Below are 24533 nucleotides of genomic sequence, written 5' to 3' on the forward strand. Positions count from 1 at the left end.
TGGTGACTGGGACAATGACTTAGTCAGTAGCGTGCTCGCCTGGAAGCATGAGGACCTGAGTTCAATTCTCAGAGTCCACATTCTAAAAAAAGACAGGAGTGATGGTTTCACTTGTAATCCCAGAGCTGGGGAAGGACAGACAGGTGGGTCCCTGGGGTCAGTGGCAGCCAGTCTAGCTCAATGGATGAGGATCTAGTCAGTGAAAGACCCTGTCTAAAAATAAAACAAAAAGTGGATGGTGCCTGAGGAACAGCACATAAAGTTGTTTGCTCCCTGATCTCTCTTTCTATCTGTCTCTCTCTTTCACACAGACACACATGCAAACAAATAAATATAAATGTAATGAAAATTTTTGAGGGAGTATCAGGTTATCAATTTACCCCCCTCTCCAGGATCTTGTCAAATATATCAGGCTGTTCTCAAAGTTGCTATGTGACTCAAGCTCAAACTCATGATCCTCCTGCCTCATCCTCTTGAATGCCAGGACACCAACACACCAAGCTTCCAATAAGTACCTCTCTGATAACGGTGTCTCTGAGCTCTCAAATCCAACCCAGTGAACAGTCCAGACAAAAGTTCAAAATGAAGCCGGGCGGTGGTGGCGCACGCCTTTAATCCCAGCACTCGGGAGGCAGAGGCAGGCAGATCTCTGTGAGTTCGAGGCTGGGCTGGACCGACAGCCTCGAAAACAATACAGAGAAACCCTGTCTCATAAAAACCAAAAAAATAAAAAAATAAATAAATAAAAGTTCAAAATGAACCAAACAAAGAAAGAACCTATGCTGATGTGTGGAAGCTTCCAGGCCTCCACACTGCCTGACTTTGCACAGACCAGAGATCACAAAGAGGTTTCAATTCACATGCCAGATGGAGAGAATTTAGCCATTCATGGTGAATTCAGATATAAGTCTGAGCTGTGTCTGGACCCTGAACAAATAACCACAGCAATTAATTAGTGATATCTTCAGGAGCACATGAATGGAGTCGTCCTACATGGGTTATGTCATTTTGTTACTGGTGTGAACGGCCTGGAAATTCTTGTAAGTGTTTGGAGGCAGACGATCACATGGCCACAGGCAGAGCCGTTCGGCACATCAAGAGTCTGGCTCAGCACTCCCACTTTTTGTTCATGCCACCATCCATCTCACTTCGTTTTCTATTGAAAGCACCCGTCACCCTCTACGCTTCCACTCAGGAAACAGTAACCAGGAAACAGAGAGAAAATCAAGATCCCATTTGTCTTGATGGATTCATTTCGATACAACTTCACTCAAGAGCTAGCCGCTTCCTGATTTCACATGTTACCATCAAAGACAGGGGCCAGGGCAGAGTGTGTGTGTGTGTGTGTGTGTGTGTGTGTGTGTGTGTGTGTGTGTGTGTGTGTAGGGAGGTGGGGTTAGCCTCCTCTGTAGAAAGCTAGGCTAAATATCCCCAAGCAAAAACCATTCTGGGAAGGCAGTGTTAGGCTCCAGCAGCCATGGACTCCCACTACCATCTCTGGAAAAGGCAAACACGAGTCCATTAGTGCAGAAATGGGAAGGCAAGGCTCAGAGAGGGCAGTGGGGTGGTCATGGTCACACTGCAAAGCTCTGAGATCCAGTCTTCTCATGGTGGCCTGGACATGTCCCTCCTACTGCAAGCATTGCCTTAGGCTACTTGCTGCAAAAGGGCCTTCATCCCTTCTCCCAAAGAAAGACCAAGGAATCACATCACGGGTTTGAGCCAACCCAGGATCAGGACAAGGGCTGTGATAACTGTTTGAGTGCTGTGGCCTTACCAGAGCAAGGGCCATGTTCTAGACTGTTTGTGAGTAGGAAGGTCCTCCCCAGAGCTTTTCATGAGTGATTGCTCTTCACAGAGATTCCCAGAGTGAGGAGTAGGCAGTCCATGAATGTCATGACCACTGTATGGTTAAAACCCAGCCTTGGTTAAACTTCACTAATGGTTAGAACACAAATACACCTGTTCTTTCATTCAACAAACTGTGCGCTAGCTTACAGTGACACTCTGAAAACGACATTGCATTGAAGCCTTCGTGTTGCTCAGAGCAAAACGAATAATGTGTCTTGATGCAATGGGATATGTTGGAGCAATAAGTCAAAAAAACACAATGCAAGTCAAACTACATCAAAAATGCAGGGGAATCCCACATCCGAACGATAAACCCAAGAGGCAAGGGCTCCTCGGCTCCCTTTGTCTGAAATTCAGAACAGGTAAAGCTGACCAACAGTGATAACAGACAAAATGAGGCTGTACTCTTAGTAGATAGGAAGGAACCTGGGGAGCCTTCTAGAAAGAAGTATTCTATTTCTTGAGCTGGGTGGTGGTTATGTAACTGCATAAAATAAAACAAAACAAAAAAGTTTGTAGGGGCCACCGAGCCTGACTTGAGCTCAGTCCCCAAGACCCATATGGTAGAAGGAGAGAACAAGGAATCCTTTCATCTCCAAATACATGCTTTGGAATGTACAGACACAGTTACAGAAACAGACATACAAACAGGCACACTCACACACTCACCCACCCACAGGCACACTCACACATACACTCACACTCTCACTCATATACTCACCCTCACACATACACACTCACACACACTCACTCTGAAAGCTTTACAATATTGACCCACGCTGTCTATGTTCCCAGAGTTGATTAGATTTGTCAGTCTGTCCTATAAAACATGACACTGGGGATGCTGTCAGTCCATCTGTGTGTCTCAACACCTTCAATGGACAGTCCTCCTGCCAATTAGGGGCAGGACTGTCTCTGGAGCCATGGCGGATGAACAAGCCCCTTCCTACTACTTGCTCATATATCATGGCTCCAGGGAAGAGAAGCCATGGAGTGACCAGAGACACATAGTCCATGGGGTCATTGTTGGGAACTGGGCATGTGGTCAATGACAGACATTGTATTTAAGCTCCAGGCTTGGGGGTGACCTAGTTTACAGATCTGTCATTGCGACAGGTTGTCGATGTCTCCCAGCCTCTTTCTTCTGCCTATGGGGCTGGAGGGAGCCCAAAATAGAAGCCCCTCCCCAAAGCCACAGCAGACAAGTGACTAAAAAAAGAAGGCTGGGGAGTAGGCAGCATTGGTGGACTCAGGGACAAACATCTGTCCTTCTGCACTGAAGCATAGGTAAGGGCAGAGAAGTCAGTGATTTCACATGATCCCCGTGGCAGAGTACCAGGTCCCACAGTAATGACACCAACTTGTCCCCATCTGGGACTTCTCTTATGACAAAACCCCATGCTCTCCAGTCAGCCACTCAGTGTGTAACACAGACACAGGAAAAGTGGTCACCCCCACTTCCAAGCAGGGGTCTTCATCTTCAGAGGAGCTGTTCCCCAAGTCCACTGTGCCACCCCAAATCCTGCATCCCTCCCCTTCCACACACCAGGACTGGGAATACTCACTCGGGTCTAGTATCTCTCACCTCCTGCCTGGTCTTCCTGTTTCCTGCCCTTGCTTCCTGGGTGTATTTTCCATACCTCCTCCAGAGGACGGTGACACTGAAGTAAATGCCCCATTGCTCCTTCCCCCTCAAGTCCCACTGTCCTGCTCCATCCATCTGCACTGGGCTTCCCACCAGCAAGCACTTGGGACAATTCTTGCCCTGGGGTCCTTGCACAGGCCACTCCTTCCGCCAGGATGCTCTTTCTCCAGAAACCCAGGGGCTTTCCCTGAAATGCACACCTCCCCCCTTCTTCCCCTCCCCTACTTTAGTCCCTAATGTCTGACACAAAATATCCTTTTACTTATCTTGTTCTCTGTCTGTCTCCCCAAATTTGACTGTCAGAAACATGTCAGTAGGGAAGACTTTTTCTGTTCTACTTATTGCTGTAGCCACCAAGAGCAGTGCCTGATGTGGAGTGATTAGCAGACGTCTACTCCACAAGCCGCTGAATTCAGCATCTGGGCTGCAGCTTCCTCTGGGTCTACAGTGTTGGCAGCAAAGCTCCGTCCTCCTCCTGGCCACCTGGTGCCCACCCTCAGAACAGGTCTACAGGTGCTTGTGTGGCTCTGACAGGGTCCCATGCCCTTCTGATACAAAGCCTTAAATGGTGGCGATTATCCAAGTCCCACTTACAATCCACAGAGGTCTGAGAGGGGTCACAGTGCAAAGCTACAACTAAAGCCCAAACCATGCAACACAAAAGGGGTCAGAACCCTTTGTCCCGAACCCAGAGATGGCGTCATTTGGTTTTGCCCTCTCTCTGACACTTGCTACCAACAGTCATGGCAGTAACAATAGAGGCCCTCTCCCTGGGGGAAACTGAGTCAGAGAGGATTCAGAAGAAAGGGGTTGGACAAAGGACATAGATGGTATGGAGCATGGGGACTCAAGTAGGCCTGGGAGGTCACCCTAGACACCTTCTGTGTTCAGCTTTTCCCCCGACCTAAAGCAGATCTTGCTCACAACACAGGAAACAATACCTTTGGCTTTTCAATGCTCATCGCTGTGACCCGGTAACCCCTGGCCTAGAGACTTTGGGCAAAGCTCTCAAGGCATGGTGCACAAAATAAAGGCAAGGATGGTCCCTTGTTGTACAGGTACCAGTGAGAGAAGGGCCAGGAGACGGCTAAGAGTGTCTACAAGCACTGCACATCTGCTGTATTTCCCAGTACTGAGATGGTAGCCTTAACTCACACGCTCCCTTAACCCATCCTTTGTTTAAACTGTTGTGTGTACACAGAAATGCATCCTGAAAAACATGCCCCATTAGCACACAGGGGCTTGCCCCTAACAGCAAACCTGCAGGAAGCATTGTTTTGTCTTTTTCTATAAAATATGAATAATTTTACAACTAGCATCTAACAACACGCTTAGCATATTAACCACAAGTTGCACCCATTTTTTCCAAAACTCAGTCCTTCAGAGGCTTCCTGTGGACCCGCTGGCTGATGCCCAGCCTACAACAGGATCCACATTCACCATGGGAGAATGTGCATTCAGAACCTTGCTGGGTGACAGAGGGGAAAAACACAACCACTTCCTGTGGGGCTGGGGGTGACAGTGGGGGAAGAGTGACACCCACCCAAAGTGAGGCCCCCCTCAACACTCCACCCCAGCTCTCTGGGGGCAGGTGGACCAGACCTGCAGGTGATAAGTTCCCAGACATGCGCTGACCCCTGAGGAACATGGAACCTTGATGAAAGATTGGGCACAGAACTGACCGCAAGCAAAGGAGCCCCCAACTATCTCCAAGGAGGATTTGGGCGGATGTCTGGCAGCCTACCACCAACCACCTCCAAGAGAAAGCTGCCACCTGGGTAGGGCCAGAATACATGGGATAGGGGAAGCAGAGAGATGGCTCAGTGGGTAAGGAGGCTTGCCACCAAGGCTCCCTAGGGCCCACGTGATAGGAGGAGGACAGAACTGGCTTCTGCAAGTTGTCTTTTGACCTCCATTTATGTGCTAGAGTTCTGACTTTATGGCAAAGTTGTGTTTGCAAGGAAGGAAGGGGAGTCCAGAGCCAGCAATGCCAGGCCTGGTTACAGAAACGGGCCAGGACCCCACCCCAAACACAAGGGATAAGGAGTTGACTTCTGGGGGAAGACAGCCTCCCCCGCCCCGGGAAAGTTCCATGGAGGGAAATGGCTTGCAAGGCTTCAGTTCCTGCCACTCATGGGTTAGAGCCAGGCCACAGGTGATTTGGGAGTCATTTTTTTCCTCTCCCTGGCTTCCTGCCTGCCTGTTGGAGTCACCAGTCAGGGGCACCTCAGGTTAGGCTACTAGGTTTGTCTATTGAGGTTTTCTGTGGGCCTGGGCCTAGGTCATACAGGCTGCCCTGTGGATTCTGGTGCCAGAACAGAAACAGACCTCTGGCTTTGGGGGGAAATGACACCATCTATCATGTCACTCTGTCCACTGGCACTGTGGCCTGCGCCAGTCCTTGGTCCCCACTGGCCACTGCCCTCGCCTCCATCCTCTCACACACTGACTTGGTCACACGTCCATAGAATGGGCATGCAGAGCAGCAGAGCCAACCTCTGGCTAAAGTGCTACAAAATGCAGACGAGCGTGTGTGTGTGTGTGTGTGTGTGTGTGTGTGTGTGTGTGTGTGTGTGTGTGTAAAAGGGGGATTCTGAGGGGAACTTGAGATCTTCTGTTCTAATCCCCCAAGTCCAGGAGGATCTCATATAGGAAGAATCCAATCAGGATGGAAACCAGGGCCCCTGACTCCAGGTGCTGGCACCAGGAGTAGTTATGGTGATTAAAGTCAGGGCATCCAAGAGGCCCACCTCAGCAGGATGTGGTGTCTGCTTGCCCAGGGGCAGTCTCTCTCTACACTTCCAAGACTCTTAGACCTTCTGGTTACCCAGCCTGGCACTGGGTGAGCATTGCTCACGTAGAAGAGGGTCCTCCACTCCCAACAAGGAAAAGGACAAAGCTCCCAGCTTTAACTCCCCATGTGACCTTAGGCAGATCCCTGCCCATCCCTGAGACTCATTTTCTGTTTTTGTTTTTGTTTTTTCTTTTTTAGGCAGTGTCTCACTACGAATCCCAGGCTGGAATCGAACTTGGCAGTGATCTCCTGCCTCTGTGTCTTCAGTGTTAGAATTGCAGGGGAATGCCACCATGCCAAGCAAGAATATTAATTTTAGAAACCTCACTAGGTAAACCAAGCTGGCCTTGAACTTGCATAGGATCATACTGTCTCTGCTTTGGGAGTTTTTCTGGGATTAAAGGTGTGAGTCACCACGACAGGCAAAAATATTAATTATAGAAAGACACCAAAAGGAGAAATATGAACTGAACATTTAGATTACTAAACTTATTTTATTTTTTAAATTACCTGTTTTTTTTAACTGAGAATAATAAACAGCCATATGGCATATGACTGAAATACCAATATTTGGTAAGCTGAGGCAGGAGAATAGTGAGTTCAAGGCTAGCAGAGGCTTCATTCTGAGACTTTCCTGCCCAACACACATACACAGTGAATAATCTCGACCCCACAAACCATGTCAACACTGCTGTTAACCCAGCCCACAGCTACAGCTTCTTCCACCCGTGTAGTTAGTTACTTGTACATCCAGTTTTGCACAGAAATCTGGAACACGTTCACAGAGTGTTTTCCCTAATCCTGACACAAGATCAATCGTTGCTTTGCTTTGCATGGAGAGCACTCTTGAGTGTTCTAGGAAGCATGCCCCATATCTGTGACCCAGTGTCTTGTATGCCATGGGGCCCCATATCTGTGACCCAGTGTCTTGTATGCCATGGGGCCCCATATCTGTGACCCAGTGTCTTGTATGCCATGGGGCCCCATATCTGTGACTCAGTGTCTTGTATGCCATGGGGCCCCATATCTGTGACCCAGTGTCTTGTATGCCATGGGGCCCCATATCTGTGACCTAGTGTCTTGTATGCCATGGGGCCCCATATCTGTGACCCAGTGTCTTGTATGCCATGGGGCCCCATATCTGTGACCTAGTGTCTTGTATGCCATGGGGCCCCATATCTGTGACCTAGTGTCTTGTATGCCATGGGGCCCCATATCTGTGACCTAGTGTCTTGTATGCCATGGGGCCCCATATCTGTGACCCAGTGTCTTGTATGCACAAAGTTTTAGCCTAATACCAACTCCTAGTTGGGGAGGCTCAGTGTTGTGAGCCTGCCGGTTCCCTTCAAAGCAATCCCTAAATTTACAGCAACGTCTGTCTCACTGTGTTGTGTTTGGGTGTTTGACGATTGGATGGATTTCAGCAGTTATTGTTGATCATGCATGTGCAAGTACACATGTACACACATGTACACACACACACACACACACACACACACTGAGTAGCTGTGGTGAGGGATCTGCTCACTTGCTCATAACCGTTACTGTTTTACTCTCTAATGTGTCTCGTCTCACAACCCCATGTTGTAGACCTTAAGTATACACAAAAAAATATACTTGGGGCTAGAAAGACGGTTCAGTGGATGAAGATGCTGGTGCCTGCCACCAAGTCCAACAACTTAAGTTCCCTCCCAGGACATACATGGTGGACAGGAGGACCGTGTTTTGTTGTTGTTTTGAGAATCAATTCTTGCAGGCTGCTCTCTGCCCTCATTTTGAGGCAACACACACACACACTATAATTTAAAAACTCAAAGAAATGAATAAATAAATCCAGGATGATTTTCAAAAGCCAAGAGACTAAAATGGATGATACTAAGAAAGAGGACTGTCCTTCTACATTAGCAAGAGTTTAGTGAAGTTTAAAGTTTACAGAGGTGGAAACTGTGGCCACCATTTTAGAAACAGATTAATCAATAGAAGATATGAATCTTTTATAAGGAATTCAATGATGTAATATAACCCTTTCCCACCTATCTCTTTCCCCATCCCTTACCTTTCCCCGCCAGTATTGCAGAATAAACCTAAAGCCATGAACTTGCTAGACCGACATTCTGTCGCTAACTTGTACTCCGACTCCCTGTGATCTACTTCTAATCATCAGGGAGAAAGAAATGTTCAGAAGGTGGTTTTGAAGCCATTGCTCTTTCCTTTGGAAAAAATGAAACCCTCAAAGATGACTTGACATAATTAAACCAAGTCACATCTCACATCATATTAAAAACAAAATGCCACTATATTAAAGACTTTGGGTAATAAAATAAAACAAGATCCAGAAAAACTGTGGGGGAAATATTTCCTCTCTCAGTGTGGAGAAGCCCACCCCAAGCATGTTACAAAAACTAAAAGGAAAGGCTGGTAGGAGGGCAAGTGATGCCCTGAGTTCAATCCCTACCCAGTGTAAAGGTGGGAGGAGAGGACCTGTTCCTAAAGGCTCCCTCTGACCTCCACACACACTCCCTAGAACGCAAGCACACTGACTCCCAAAGTATTGCTAAAATTTATTTTTTAACTTAAAAGTCACAAAGAGAAAGAATGACCACTTAAACTCTGAAATCCATAAGCAGTGGGAAAATAATAAAAAGTAAATAGTTGCAAACAAATCAACAGGCCTGAAGGAATGCTTGTGATGCAAACAGGAGACAAAGAAATAGTAACTGTTATGAGCACCTGTAAATCGACTCAGAAGGGAAAACCAAGGCAAAAGACAGACGGGGAAAGAATGGAGCATAGGACAGACAAGAGAAAAAACAGCTCTTAAGGTTCAAATTGTCCAAGCTCCTTGCCAGCTAAGAAATTCAGATTTGAAATACAATTACATATTTTAGACCAATGCGATTAGTAAAAGCTAAAAACAGAGGCGGCATCCAGAATTGAGGTGGGACCATCAGGGTCTCCTATAATGTCTATTGGTTCAATTAGAAATTAATTTAAAGAACTACTTAGACGTGGTCTTTCAAATTTTTAACTGCTCAGCCCCTCCAGCAAAAGAACTGGCAGAATCCACTCTAGGACCCATCACACAGAACGCTGGTGGAATCCACCCCAAGCACCCATCATACAGAAGGTTACCTAAAGTCCTGTTCCCCTGCCTTTCCTCAGAACAGGGGAGCAGAAACAGTCGTGAGTACAAGGAGGACCAAATAAACCACAACAAGTCCCAACTGAGGATAGTTACTCTGATGCTAACGAAAAGGACGAGCCCTCAAGTGCCGTCAGGAAAAGCCACTCATGAGTAATATCTAAGAAATGATCCATTTTACAAAACAAAAAAGGAACAAACACCCAGACTGAGCTTTCAGTGGCAGACACATTTAAGGAGGGAGGTGAGCAGGACGCTGTGAGATGTGGGAAAACACAGATTTTAAAATTCTGTGCTGTTCTGCTCTAAGTGTGCTTTGATGGTGAATGCAATTCTACATACACATACCCTGTCTGTGTGCCTGCATGATTAACCACATGGCCCAGGGCAAAGCCAAGACTATTTTTATTTTTGCAATCAGAAGGCAGTCCTGGGTTGCACTGCTTACCTAAGAAACTCACACCCTGTGAGAGGCAAAGAAGGGTCCCAGTGTGATCCCAAAGCTAAGGCAACACCCTTCCCCACCACACCCCACCCTCACTACATGAAGACTGGGGCCACATGAAGTTTGACCGACTAGGTAATGAAGGTTGTGGAGAGCTAGAAATGGCAAGCCAAGGTCTGTATTTAAGAACATTTCTGATCATGCCGGTGCTGTGACCATACAATACACACAATATTGCTAAGAAGCAGGGAAAAAATACAAACACCTTGGGGTAATTACTTTTAATATTTTGGAATTTTTCTGCTAATAGTTTTGTTATTCACTGCTCCCCTCCATGTATGTGTGCACACATGAGCGCATGTGTTTCTGAAAATTGAACCCAGAGCTTTATTTATACATGTCAGATAAGAACTCTACCATTGAGCTACAGCCCCAGCCCTTTTCATAGCATCTTTAAACACATTTACCATTGTATGCATGGTTCTATATTTTTTTCAATTGCAGCAATAATTTTCTTAGATCATTCAACTCTTCATAAGCTGGACTGGTGACATGCTGGCAGTGGGTAAAGGCGTCTGCCACCAAGCCTAAGGACCTGATTTTTACTCTGGAGATCCACACAGGAGGAGAGAATTCCCTCCTGAAAGTCATCCTCTGGTACCCACACACATACACAAAGTAAATGAATAAAATTTAAAAAGAATACCTTAAATCTTAAAGTATTAAAATTTAAAGATATAGCTGAGCAGCGATGACTTGTGCCTTTAATCGCAGCACTAGACAGGCAGAAATAGGCAGATCTCTGAGTGTGAGGTCAAACTGGTCTACAGAGAGAATTCCAGGACAGCCAGGGCTACAAAGAGAAACCCTGCCTCAAAAAACCAAAAGTAAATAAACAGAATTTAAAGCTAAATCAAATTTTAATAGCCATTTTTGTGTGGCACCATTACATTTCATCCCTTATCAGTGCCCGCTCGCTGCACCAGGGCATCCCATCTAAGACAAAGTTTACAGAGTACAACCTCTCTGCAGGACACTGAGAAGATGACGTATGTCATGTTTCATGCCACGCAGAGAAATTAATTTAGGTGGTTACAGGGATAAAGGGGGTAAGAAAGTCACAGGAAGACTTGCACAGAGTTGATGAAAACTTTTACAAGGCTTTCTGTCAGGGAATCCTTTCTAACTCTAACGCTGCATCAGAAACCACAGCAGCAACAACAGAAAAAAGATAACTCGGTTTGGCTGCCTAGCATTTTGAAGAAAAGGTCAAATAGCAACCTGGGGAAAATATTTGTGACAGTTGTGACAAAAGGTGGATATCCATAATAAAGAGCTCATACAAATCAATAAAAGTTGCTCACTGAGACCCCAGTATCTAACAAGGTAAAAAGACTTGGGATCGTTGTGTTGCCCAAGACAATAGTCACTAACCATAGCAGACTATGTACATTTAAATTTAAATTGAAGGCTTAAATGGATTAATTCTACATTCAAATTAATAATTTGTGTCCTGTAGTGGTATCTGGCTGGTGGTCATTAGATGATGTGGATTTAGGTCCTTTTTAATATATAAACTATATTGTTTTTAATTATTATATATAATATGTATGACTATATATTATATAAAAATATAATTATATAATATATAAACTATAAAGTTTGGTTAAAAAGCACAGTTTTAGATAGTTTGGCAAAAACAGACACATAGGCAACCACTCAACACATGCAAGCTTTCAATTCACAAACAATATAAAGAAAGCAAATGATCGTCTAATTCAGGTGAGCCAGATGATAGTTGAAAAATAGAGATACCGACACTTTGAGAAATCAGTAAACAGTGCACAGTAAGAGCTACAAAGACTTCAAGCTGTTGGCTGCCATGTATCCCAGCACTTGGGAGGCAGAGGCAGATAGAGGCCAGCCTGGTCTACACAGTGAGTTCTGGGACAGCTAGTGAGGAGGGCTCCCTGTCTGGGCATCCCGAACAAATTTATAAAAGCAGTCTTAAAAAAAAAAAAAAAACAAGCCGGGCAGTGGTGGCTCACGCCTTTAATCCCAGCACTCGGGAGGCAGAGGCAGGCGGATCTCTGTGAGTTCGAGGCTGGGCTGGACCGATAGCCTCCAAAACAATACAGAGAAACCCTGTCTCAAAAAACCAAAAAAAAAAAAAAAAGCAGTCTTATGCAGGAGCTGATTTACCCTTGAATTATTTATAGACCCAGAGACCACCTCCCCACCCTGAAACTGAAAGTCCAACCCCAGGGAAGTATGACATGACAGTCATTAAGGTTAAGTAGGCAGATAGGCGATCGATAAACCTATGATTTGCCCAAAATGTTTAATGACTTGGGAAGTGTACTCAAATAAAGCTACATGTGAAAAGCAGTAAGAGTCGGGTGTGGTGGTACAAGCCTGTAACCCTGGCACTCAGGAGACTGAAGCAAGAGAATGTCAAGTTTAATGTGAGCCTGGGCTACATAACAAGTCCCAGACTGCCTTGGAAACTTAAGGAGGCCCTTTTTCAAAACAAAAACCAATGTCACCCATGACAAAAAGACATTCAAAACTAACAGGGTAGCATCAACCAGAAAAATATAGGGACATTTCTGTTTAAAGAAAATCCTCAGAAGTCAGGGAAATATCAGTTGGTGAGAAAATTCTGAATCTTAAGTTCTTTGGTAATGTCGGTGTGCTAATTTTGTAAAAGACGTCTCACTTGAACTCCAGGTCCTCCTGGCAGAGTGCTAGAATGATGGGTGCATTCCATCACACTGGAAATTTCAAACGTGTGTGTGAATGGATCTGAGGATTACATGGTGGGGGGACGACAGGATCATCAGGGTCCCCTCATCTGCAGGCTCAACGCACAACAGCCTCGCCAGGCAGTGAGGTGTTTCCATAAACCAAGGCCTGCGAAGACTCAGGCCTGTCTGTGCACACGGCAGCCCTTCTGGGAGATGTAAGAGCTGCTGTTTTCACTAACACGAGAATGCTTGCATGGCAAACGTGGGCCCACAGTCCTCTGCATAGTAGGTTCTTGACTGGGGAAAGACATGCTTTTTAAAACCTCCAAAAAGGACAGGAGGAAGCGGTTCCAGTCTTCAAACAGCGGTTACCTAGGGAGGTGGGAAGAAGGGTTTCCTTTTTTAGCTTAGAGAAACAAGAAAAGATCTTGCCCAAGGAACATGACACCTTTGCAGTGAAAGAGAGAGGGGGGAGGGAGGGAGGGAGGGAGAGAGAGAGAGAGAGAGAGAGAGAGAGAGAGAGAGAGAGAGAGAGAGAGAGAGAGAGAGAGAGGTAAAGCTTTGAAAAGAGTAAAGCTGAAGTGCCCAGTGGAGGACAGCTGGCACTGTAGAGAGAGTGGCCGTGGGGCCATCTGGGTATCAGGGATTAATCTTTTTCCCCGTGAATTGTATGTAGTTTTCAAACTTTGTCCAAAGGCTAGTGAAAATTTTTTGGGGGGAGGCATTAAGAAAACCCAGCTTGGGGGCTGGAGAGATGGCTCAGTGGAACTCTTAGAGCACCAACTGCTCTTCCAGAGGACCTGGCTTCGATTCCCAGCACCCACACGGCAGCTCACAACTGTCTGTAACTCCAGCTCCAGGGAACCAGAAATCTTCACACAGACATTCATGAAGGCAAAACACTAATGCTTATAAAATAAAAATAAATAAAATTTTTAAAAATCTTTCTTTAAAAAAAGAAAAAGAAAGCTTGGATTGGTATAGTGGTGCACACCTTTAATACCAGCACTAGGGAGGCAGAGGCAGACAGATCTCTGAGTTCAACCTGGTCTACAAATAGACAGACAGACAGACAGGAAAGAAAGAATTCTGTCTCAAGAAAGAAAGGAAGGAAAGAAAGAAAACAAAACTCAAATGATATAGAGGAACTTTCCTGAAATTCCAGCATACAGGCCACACAAGCAGGAGAATCAAGGGTTCAAAGTTATCCTACACCAGCCTCGATCACATTAACCCTGTCTCAAAAGGAAAACAAAGAAAGCAAACTGAACTCCAGGTCCTTGGGTCTATGAGGGAAACTGAATCTAACGCAGACAGGAATTGAGGGTTAGGGTGTATCTGTGCCAAAGGAAAAAAAAAGGATCACAGAAAGATGGGGCCTGCCTGCTGAGCTGGTGGCGCTGGAGTACAGCAAGCAGGCCTGCAGATCTCTCCGGTTCCCATGTGAACCTCATTGTCCACTATTCACAGACTCTAGGCTTGTTATTTTCTAACCTTCTCAAAAGCAGTCAATGGATTGCTTCTCACAGTCGGAGCAAACAGAAGAGGAATACATTCAGAGGTGTGCAGCTGATAAGCAATCTGTGACATTTATCTGTCACGTATAGATCTTTTATTTCCTCTGAGAAGCTGGGTGCTTGCCCTACCCCCTCAGTTTGCCCACAGGATACCCCCGAGTTCAATTTGGCCAAGAAAGACAAGACGTTTCAAAGCCCGCATGTCCCAGACCCTTGAAACAAAGGAAAAGTGCTGAACGTCAAAAACTCCACACAAGGCTTGGTGGCACAGGCCTGTAATCCCAGCACTGAGGAGCACACATAGAACAATCACGTGCTTGAGTGTTCAAAGCCAGCCTGGGAAAGTTAGTGGGCTTCTGTCTGCAGGTAAAAAGTAAAAAGATAAAGGGCTGGGGGTGTGGCTCAGTGGTAGAGTACTTGCCAGCGTGTATGAGGGTATGAGAGCAATCCCCAGTACCACAAAAGGGCCCCACCTGAAGGGGAAGAAACACTTCTCAGAATGGATTGGGCCAGTCCCTCAAGCAGACCAAACTGTGGTCCCAATTCCTGCTGTTGCTTGGCTCCTCAGATTGTCTAGTGTCTCAGGCTTCTTTGTCACCTGAAGCTGGAGCAGGGTGTGGGGACTAGCCCTTGGTACCCACTGTGTTTGACTCACACTTTGAGGAGCTGGAGGCAGACCCTGGCTTGGTGCAGGAGTGGTCTATCCGTGGAGTCTGAGATGGTGATACAGAAATGGGGGGGGGCTTGCTCAGTTAGCAGAGTGCTTGCCTAGCATCCACGAAGCCCTGAGTTAGACCCTGAACTAGGCACGTCGTCTATAATCCCCGTACTCAGGATCCGAAGGCAGGAGGATCAGCAGTTCAAAGTCCTCTTTGACTATATAGTAAGTTGAAGGCCAGGCTAGGAATACATGAGACTCTTTCTTAAATAATAAAAACATCCCCCAAGGGAACAAGATGAGCAAAAGGGACACACATGCTCTGGGGTCAGACAATGGAGCTGTAACATACAGACAAGATTTCCCGTCCTTTCAAGGGTTATGGGGAACAATAGGTTAAGTGGCCGCTGCAAGGAAAGTACTAGAAAATATTAACTTCCTCTAGCTCGGGGCTTTTTATGGGGGGAGGGTGAGATGTTGTTGTTGCCACAGCAACGAAGAGGACTAAGACTGGGGAATAATAGGAAGAAAGGACCCAGGGGCCAGACTCTGATATCCCAGGCACATGACCTTGGGGGCTTCCACACCTCAGCCCTGAACAGGAATAAAACAGGCCCAAGCAAGCAGGCAGACCCAGGGACACTTCAGCACAGCACTGGGGAGGGGACGGAAGTGCATGCCGTTGTCACCTCTGGGATAACAAGTGATGGCTCAAAGGGCTTGGCAGTTTCTTGAGTAGAAAGCAAATGTGCTTTCTGTAGCAAACCCAGAAACTACCCTTCTCACAGAGCTTTCCTGGGCGTGGGGGCAGCATAGATCTTGGGTTCACAGAGCCTTTCCTGGGTGTGAGGGCAGCACAGGTCTCCGGATCACAGCCCAGGCCATCCGTGCAGAAAATGCTCTGATGTGCATACAGACTGCCAGGCAGCTGGGAGAACCCCAGATTGCAAGCGGGCTCTTGAGGTTCCATTCATGGCCGAGGGAAACATAGAAATGTCCCTGGCCTGAGGCAGCCCTCAGAAGAAGCAGAAAAGAGCTGCGGACCAGGTGGCTCCTAACAGTTAACCTTGTCCTGCTTGATAATCACCCCCAGAGGTCCCCAAGCCCTACACAACACAAACAGTTCTTCTACCAATCCCCAACGCCTCCCTTTAGAGTTGCTCACAACAAGCAGTCTGTGAACAATGGGACCCCCCAAGGCCGTTTTCTACCCTCAAGGCCACTGAGTGCTCTTCATTCTGAAGGGATCTCCAAGAGATGGTTTCTGGTGCCCCTGCCTCACTCAGAAAAGTGCTGCCAGGCTGGCCAGTGGCTGTCTCCCAAAAAACAGAAATGACTTCAGAGGTGGGCCAACCCTGAGGCCTCAAAGGGCATTGAACTCTAGAACAAGCCTGTCTTTAAGCCCTCCATCAACACTCACTCTCCTCACCCCCAGCCTCCTCACCTGGCCCTAGCTGAAGAGGGCCAGACAAAGGAGCCAAGGGCTCTCAACGACCTGACCATCCTTGCTGTGTATGTCTAGAGAACATCCCCCAACATGACAGGCCCTCCTAACCTACGTTTTATGCCTCAAGGCCACAGACTTGGTGTGTCCTAACAGAAGACTTCCTCTAGTGGGCAGTGCCCAGTGTGGCATCCCTGGGCTCAGAATCAGCATTCTGGGTCTCAGTTGGTTCCTTCACCTGTCATGTGACCACAGGTGGACCACCTCACCTCCCTAGAAAACGGGACAAGGTTCACCTTGTCATCTTATGTGATTATGATATTGACTAGTGAGGCCAAGGTAAAAATTCACCTTCAGCAACTGCCTAACAGGCAGGAAATGTTGTTAAGGGTAACCAGTGTTCTTCCTGGACAGGGTAGCAGAGACCCTCCTCACTTGCAAATGAAATAAAAAGACATTCAAGGGAAGGCAGAGTCTCATTCCAAAACAGCAAAAAAAAAACTCATAGGGTCCCAAAACAGCTACAAAGGTGGCTCAATATGAAATCATAAACCTGCTTAAAACATTATAAAGGAGTTGTTGTTGTTGTTACTGTTTTTACAATTTTTTTTCGAGACAGGGTTTCTGTTTTGGAGGCTGGCCTTGAACTCACAGAGATCCCCCTGCTTCTGCCTCCCAAGTGCTGGGATTAAAGGCTTGCACCACGAACGCCCAGATGTTTTTACAATTTTTAAAACTCTTTTCCACGGTTCATATTCAGCAGACAACATCCTAGGCTATGTCAAAAGGGTAGAGCTGCCTTCAAGTTTCAATTTTTCTCAGAAGGTTTAAACTCCTAAGCTGTAAGACCCCAGGAAAGAGACACGGAAGGTTTCAGTAGGGAGAAGAGGCCTGAGCTCAAACCTTGGTTTCTCCTGTCTGTCTGTGTGGTGTTGGACACCTCCCTTCCTAGGTTTGTTTTCTGCATTCCAGCCTAAGGACCGGTACTGCCGCCACCTGCCAGGGCTGAGATGTGAGATGCATTGTACAAAACGCAGCATGGAAGCCAACGGGTCCACAGCTCACCGCCCTCTTCAAGGCCACTCTGCAGCAGGAAAGCGGTTCTCCGTCACTGTGGCTTTGTGTGTTTACACCCTCCCCAGTCTCCTATTTACTCTGTAATGTGCAATCTGTGCAGAGCTTCGAGGTAAATATTGAGCACTCGTGCAACACATGCACCCATCTTGGTGGAGTACATCAATCAATTGTTGTTTGACCATGCATCAAAATATTATACAGCCAGGAAGAGAGAATGAACACCTCCCCTACACAAAATACCATGGGTAAGTTCGGAAGAAAACAGATACAACCAGGTTGATACCTTCAGAGAAAATGAAACAGTGGCAAGAAGAGACTAATGGATACCTGGGTATCAGCCGTGAGTGGGAACAAGCACACAATGGGGCTTGTGGGCACTGTTCACACAGGTGTGTTCCGTTTGTGAAGTCACCTGGTCAGTTACAGTACAGGCACTTCTCTGGATGCATCCTATATTTAAAGTAGTTTTCTCTTTACTCGGGCGTTGTGTTCAAGTTCCAGCTCTGTGGCTGCACATGTGTGATCCCAGGTGTGGGAAACGCTAAGCTACTGCTGTGCTCTGCAGGACAGAGGCAATGGTACCATTGGATGACCAGAGAGACAGCCAGGGGACCCCATATTTCTGCTCATGTCCCCAAGTGTTAACATTGTTACACACTCTGCAACATTCCTCTAAATCAACTCAGTGGATTTACATGATTAAAACTTTCTCTCTCAATAAACAACAACAAAGCAAAACAAAACAAAACAAAAACCTGTCTCTTTGGGAGATCTGTAGTCCAGGTTGGCCTCAGACTTAATACATAGCCAAGAATGACCTCCCACTCTTAATCCTCCTGGCTCACTTCTCAAGTGCACAAATTATAGGTACATGGGACCTTGCCTGACTTAAAAACAAAACATGCTATCACTCACATAAATCATGGTTTTGGTATGTTAATTTTCAGTATTGAATAAGGGCAAACTAAAACAAAGTCATAAGCACTAAGATTAAAATGTCTACCTATAAGCCACCTCAAGCCCTCTTGGAACCCCTAACACCATGCAAGCCACTGTAACTGCCATAGTCACCAACACCATCCTCATTGGCATCATCATTACCAGAATCAGCACCATTTTCAACATATCATCCTCCCGACACTATCACCACCTCTGACGTTGTCCCCACCACCGTCATCACGATTATCACACATGCAAAGCCAATAGATAAGTATTTCTGCATCATCCTTAATGGCCAGCCAGGCGTGACCCTGTACTGCACAGAGATTAAAGAGTCAGTAGCACAGAGCCTCCCAGAGCACAGGATTGGTTACTGGCAAGTGTGCACACCTAGGTGAGGGCTCTGAGCAGAAGGGGGACTGTAGAGTCCCACTCTCCATGCCACACTGAGGCCAAGGCAGAGGCTCCTCTCAGATTTCACTCTATTCGTTGCTCACAGACTACATCCCGGACCTTCAGAGGAGGACGATGACCAGAGAGAACCGCAGTCTTCCAGGGCGAGCTCAGACACTCAGCACATCACAAAAAGTGTCTGTCTCTCCTCCCTTCCTCCCTTCCTCCCTTCCTCCCTACCTCCCTTTCTTCCTTCCTTCCTTCCTTCCTTCCCTCCTTCCTTCCTTAACCCATTTTTTCTCTTCCACTTTTCACTATGCTGTCCAGGCTAGCCCTAGACTTATTCTGTCTGTAGTCCAGACAAACCTTGAATTTGTGATCCTCTTGGCTCAGCCCCCTGAGTAGCTGGGATTGCCGGCCTGTGTCATCAGGTTGGTGACAGTCATTCCCAGATAGACCCCTTCCACACTGTCCTTGGGTGCCCAGGTTGCCCTGCAATGATCACAACAGTGGCCACAATCCTACTCAGGTCACCCTTTTTAAGTAAGCCTAGTAGATCATCATTCATATCACATATAAAAAAATTTGCTCTTTAAAATCATCAGAACCTTTGACTTAAATAATATCGTTTAAGGGAAATAAATATCTTTTGAAAAAATTATTGTGAAAAATAGCGCAGTTATTTTAAACACAAAATAATAAACACAAATGTCCAATAATAAGAATTAGTTGTTCTATGTCAGGGCTGTGTATCAGGTACTATACGGACATTTATTGAAGAACCATAAATGGGCTGGAGATAAAGCTAGGTGACAGGGTATGTGAAGAATTCTGTATGTGTGTGCACATGCACAAAGATTCAAAAGACAGTTCATCAGGTAAAAATCACTGTGACTCAGACTTGATTACCTGAACTCTATACCTAGAGCCTACATAAAAAGCCAAAATCAGATGGAGCGGTGCATATCTGTAGTTCCAGCGCTCTAGGGGGTTGGGGGGGGATGGAGACCTGAGAATCGCTGGCAGCTTGCTAGGCCTGCTAGCCTTTAATATGCAGTGCAGTAGCAACAAGACAGACCCTGCCAGCTTGGCATGCTTGGTACAAACCTGTAATCTCAGCACTCTGGAGGCAGAGGGGAGTGGATCTCTGTGCGGCTGAGGCCAGCCAGGGCGACACAGTGAAGACTGACCCTGTCTCAATAATAAAAATGAGAGACTCTTCCTCAACAAAGGCGAAAGTGAGAACTGACTCTCGAGTTATCCTCTGGCCTGCACACTGATGCTGAGGCATGCCTCCACATACACACACACACAAACAAACAAAGAAACAAATGTTAACCAGAAAGAAAGCAGGTTCAAAGGTCAAATAACGGCTGAACTATAGCTCAGGAGAGTGTTTGCCCAGCATACGCGAGTTCCTGCATGCATCCCAAGTACTGGGAAAAATATGTGCTTATATATACTTGCATATGTGTGTGTTCATCTGTATGTGTGTAATACAAATATAAAAGATTATATTATATATCATTTATATATGCTACTGGCTTTGAAACTTAATGTAATTATTGTAATTAGGAACAGAAAAACGAGAAACTTAAACTTAAATGAGGCCTACTATGGTCACATTAGTTATGCCCGGATGGTAGGACCGTGGGCAGTTTCGCTTACTTTTTTTCTTTGTGTTCCACTGTTTGCTGACTTTTCTCAGTCAGCACGAGTTATTCTTATTAGCAAGGAAAACCACACTGTAAAGGTCTCAAATCTTTTGGACAATTACACAAACATGCTGGACTATTTTCATTAAGAGGTTTTCTGCAGATCCCTTGTAAATTGATTCATAGAAAATACATATGCATGCTTTTGAAAATAATTAAACAGTGCAGGCATCATCCATAAAAGCAAAAGCCTACCCATGCTCATGCTTGCTTCCATATCGGTCAAGCCTACCCCACTATAAATACATCATCCTTAATTCAAAATTCTGCAAAATCCTTCATGTGGGTACAGAAACCCTGTCTAACTGTCCATTTCCTGCATATTTTATTCAAATAGATGACAGTGTGTGCAAACTGTTATGAAGTTTGGTCACCTCAGGATGTTTTGTCCTTTTATCTTTTCCAGTGCTGGGGGTGGGGCAGGGATCACTTACCTCCCTCGTGCTAGGCAAGTGCTCTACCACTGACCAGCATCTCCCTGCCCTCATCTCAGCTTCTATTTTTGAGACGAAGTCTCACTAATTGCGTCCTCCTGACTCAGCCTCCTGAACAGCTGGGATAACATCAGGCCGCTGTGTCCTCTTCTGATGAAGTGAAATCCCTCCTGCTCTTTCCCTTCCCCCTGAAATACCCTTACACAGGACCCTACCTCCCACCCAGGAGGTCTCTCTGAGCCTCCTATTGCTTAAGAACTGGTAACTATTTTTAAGTGACAGGCTTTATTGTATATGTTTGAGTGTGTGTACACGCACACGCTTGTGTCATCGTGTAGGCAAGGAGGTCAGAGAACGACACGCAGAAGGAATCACTTGCCTCCTTGTACCACGTGGGTTTCTGAGATGGAACTCGGGTGTCAGGCATGGTGGTTAGGGTGTTTACCCGCTAAGCCATCTCGCTGGCCCTGTGAGTGAGCTTTCTAAAGAATACTGTGCTGTCAGCATCTGGTCCTCTTAAGAAAGTTTCACAGATTGCTCAGGTGCTGACACTGTCTTCATGAGGTCACAGACTGAGAAATCTCAGTGACCATCTGGGGAAGGTCCTTTATGTCACAGGGAGACTGGGATCCAGGGGGAGAGCCTCCACCTCAGACACAGCCAGTAAGGGCTGAGCCAGGACTCATGTCCTAACTTTAACTCTATACCTGTCTCACCTGTCCCACACTGTGAAAGCTGTCATTGGAAGTCCACAAGCATGGATTCTAGAACCTTCCCTCTGAGCCAGGGGCGTGTCACACAAGGGGGATTTAGCTAATTTGCTTCATTAAGTGACTCAGTTTCACCACGTATGTGAGCAACTGGTACTGTCCCAATGGAGGCAGAAGGAACCTGCTGAGCAGCCCCAGCCCCTCTATGGCCCAGGGAAAGCACCCTCTTCCAGACTCTGATCCTCCCAAGAGTTCAAGCTGATGCCCTCCCACCAGCAAGAACAAAATCCTTTAGGGCCCGAAACAGAGAAAGCCCCTCCCCTGAGAGGACCTGGCACCATCCCCACACCATCTCCACAGGCAGGTGTCTGACGGACAGCTGGTCTCAGGGTCATCCTCAGGCTACATGGGAACCACCTGAGGACCCCAGCACAACAGGACTCACCTGAAGTCACACAGCAAAGGCCACACTCAAATGGCAGGTGCTGGAGGGCGGGCACTCCTCCCTCACACAGGCAGTCCCTTCAGCAGACTAGGTTGTTGTCAACGCCCCCACCCCAGGTAAGGAATAAAACTGGGGTAGGGGTGCACTCCCTAAGCTGTGTAGGGAAACTGGAAAGTCAGTCTACACTGGTCATGCTCAAGGCTGCCAAGCACAGAAGGACATTCCAGAGACTGTCATTCAGTCTTTCAACAAATACTTGGAGTCTATCCATCCTATAGATTTCATTCAGTCATCCAACAAATACTGCTCTCCTACTAAGCTTCCTTGGCCTTCCTCAGCCTTCAGCAGCCCTCCCTGCTCTCCTCCTACCGTGGGATCCTCCCCTTTCCCTCATATTCCTAGTGTCCTGTAGAAACTCCCCCCACACCCCTTTCCAAAAGGACGCGAGTCTGGGACCACTGAGGAGTGACCCAAACCAGAAGACAGAGCAGCGCAACTGTCTCCGGAGATTACCTGGTGTAGTCCCGACAATATGGTACAGTCTGTCCCGCGGAGGCCGCTGAGGATCTGACACTGGCCTAGGGGGCTCGCTCCCCTCCCCCACCTCGGCCTCCACCTAGCAGCGGCATGGAAAACCCAGCCGGCTCAGCTGACTTCCTCTTGTGTCATGGAAAGTACGGGTGTTAGGACAGGAAACTGTCGCCTGGGATCTGGGGTCTGAGCTGCCACAGGGCCTGGGTCCTGGAGGGATGCAAGGGGCAGAACCACCGTGGGTAATTACTAGGGGGGCGGTGTGGAGAGGGGCCAGGGGCTGCAAGGGGGCCACAGACCCGGGAGTGGCAGGACCCACCACGAAGGTTCTAGCAGGTACACAGCTAGTTCCTGCGGTATACTTTCAGTTTTCTACAAAGAATGGAACACAGTGGAAGCCGCCTAGTAGATGACCCTAACGCCTGTGAAGGGGAAGACTGGAAATAAGCCGAAAGCCGGGCGTTTGGGCTGCCTTTGATAAAGAAGAAATAGTCTGGAGAGCTGTAGAAGGGGTGTCAGCTTCCTGTGGTGTGAAACTGGAGGCTGCATTCGGTTCCCATGCTGGCCATCCCTCCTGGTTGGGGGTCAGTGGACTGCAGCAAGGCTGAGTTCTTCCCAGCTGCTCTCTGTAAATTGTGAGGGAATAGGCTGTGAAGGACACTTAGGAAATAGAAAAGGGCGCTGGGGATACAGCTCAGTGTTTGCCTTGTAAGCATTTGACACTAGGCTCCATCCCCAGAACCACCAAAGGAAAAATAACAGAAATACTAAATCATAAAGGTCTCCTGGTCACGGCAGGAAGGGACTGAGCCTCTCGCTCTCACCCCTCCATTTCTAGTCTTCATGTTTGTGTGTTTGCTTGGGTTTTTTTGTTTGTAGAGCAGGCTGGCCTCGAACTCAAAGAGATCCACCTGTCTCTGCACCACCACCAACCACGGGGCTGTATTTCTAGATCTTGCATAGAGTAAATGTTTGATGAATGAATGAATAAATGAATGAATGAGTCCAGATCCCCAAGACCATACAATATGGAGATCTCATACTCAACATGAAGATCTCATACCTAACATGGAGATCACACACCCAACATGGCAATTTCACACCAACACAGAGATAGATCTGTCCATCATTCACTCACTCCCCCACACACACACACACACTAGTGCAAACCCAACTTTCATGAAGACACTCTCTTCACTGTACTTACTGGTAAAATGTCACTCATGGACTCCTAGGCATGATAATTCACACTTCTAATTCTAGCACTTGTGAGGATGAGGCAGGAGGATTACCACAAATTCCGAGCTAGCATGGGCTACCTAACGAGAACCTGTTTTTTTGTTCGTTTGTTTGTTTTGGTTTTGTTTTAATTCCCCTTAGGGTAGTGGTTCTCAACCTGTGGGTTGAAACCCCTCGTAGCTCAAATGACCCTTTCACGGGGGTTGCCTAAGACCATCATTAAACAGATATTTACATTACGATTCATAACAGTAGCAAAATTACAGTCATGAAGAAGCAACAAAAATAATTTTATGGTTGGGGGTCACCACATGAGGAACTGTATTAAAGAGTTGCAGCATTAGGAAGGTTGAAGACCTCTGACATAGAGATTCAGTGCAGACTACAGGCTTCCAGTCTGGTCCGCTGTGGTGCTAGGGTGGTGTAGATGGGGCTAGCGTTTGAGTTTTTCTCACTAATCCTTCAGTAAGACCTGAAGTTGTACATCTGCTTCCCACCTCCCACAGCCCTGGCCCCACTGGCGAAAACTCGTGTCCAGGGCCCTGCTCTGCCCACCCCTCTCCCCTCCAGTCAGCTCTCCTTAGGACAAGACACCCTCTCTGGAGTCCCCCGCCTCTTTCTCCCAACCCACAAGGACAGCGGGCTCTGTCCTGGCATGGGCATAGCCAGTGAGCACTATCCCAGCTCTGAGCATCTCAAGCAGGAAGTTGACAGGCTCGGGCCTCCATTCAAATCGGGGCAGATGGTTTCACCCGGAGGAAGTTGACAGTTCAACTTCAAACAAGGTGGCTGTGACGCAGGCCCACA

General features: G+C 46.9%; 1 long non-coding RNA gene across 2 annotated transcripts in view; it reads right to left on the bottom strand.

Moving 5' to 3' along the window:
* Positions 1 to 22643, bottom strand: part of LOC106021018 — a 45648-nt gene extending 23005 nt beyond the window's left edge. Inside the window, exon 1 of one of the 2 annotated variants that reach the window (XR_002382282.2) lies at positions 22470 to 22643. This is a non-coding gene — a long non-coding RNA (uncharacterized LOC106021018). The remainder of the gene's footprint in view (positions 1 to 22469) is intronic. The other variant, XR_001196385.3, reaches the window with a different exon arrangement.
* Positions 22644 to 24533: the final 1890 nt, after the last annotated feature.

This window comes from Mesocricetus auratus, unplaced genomic scaffold, assembly GCF_017639785.1.
Source record: "Mesocricetus auratus isolate SY011 unplaced genomic scaffold, BCM_Maur_2.0 Super-Scaffold_4256, whole genome shotgun sequence".
NCBI lineage: Eukaryota > Metazoa > Chordata > Mammalia > Rodentia > Cricetidae > Mesocricetus > Mesocricetus auratus.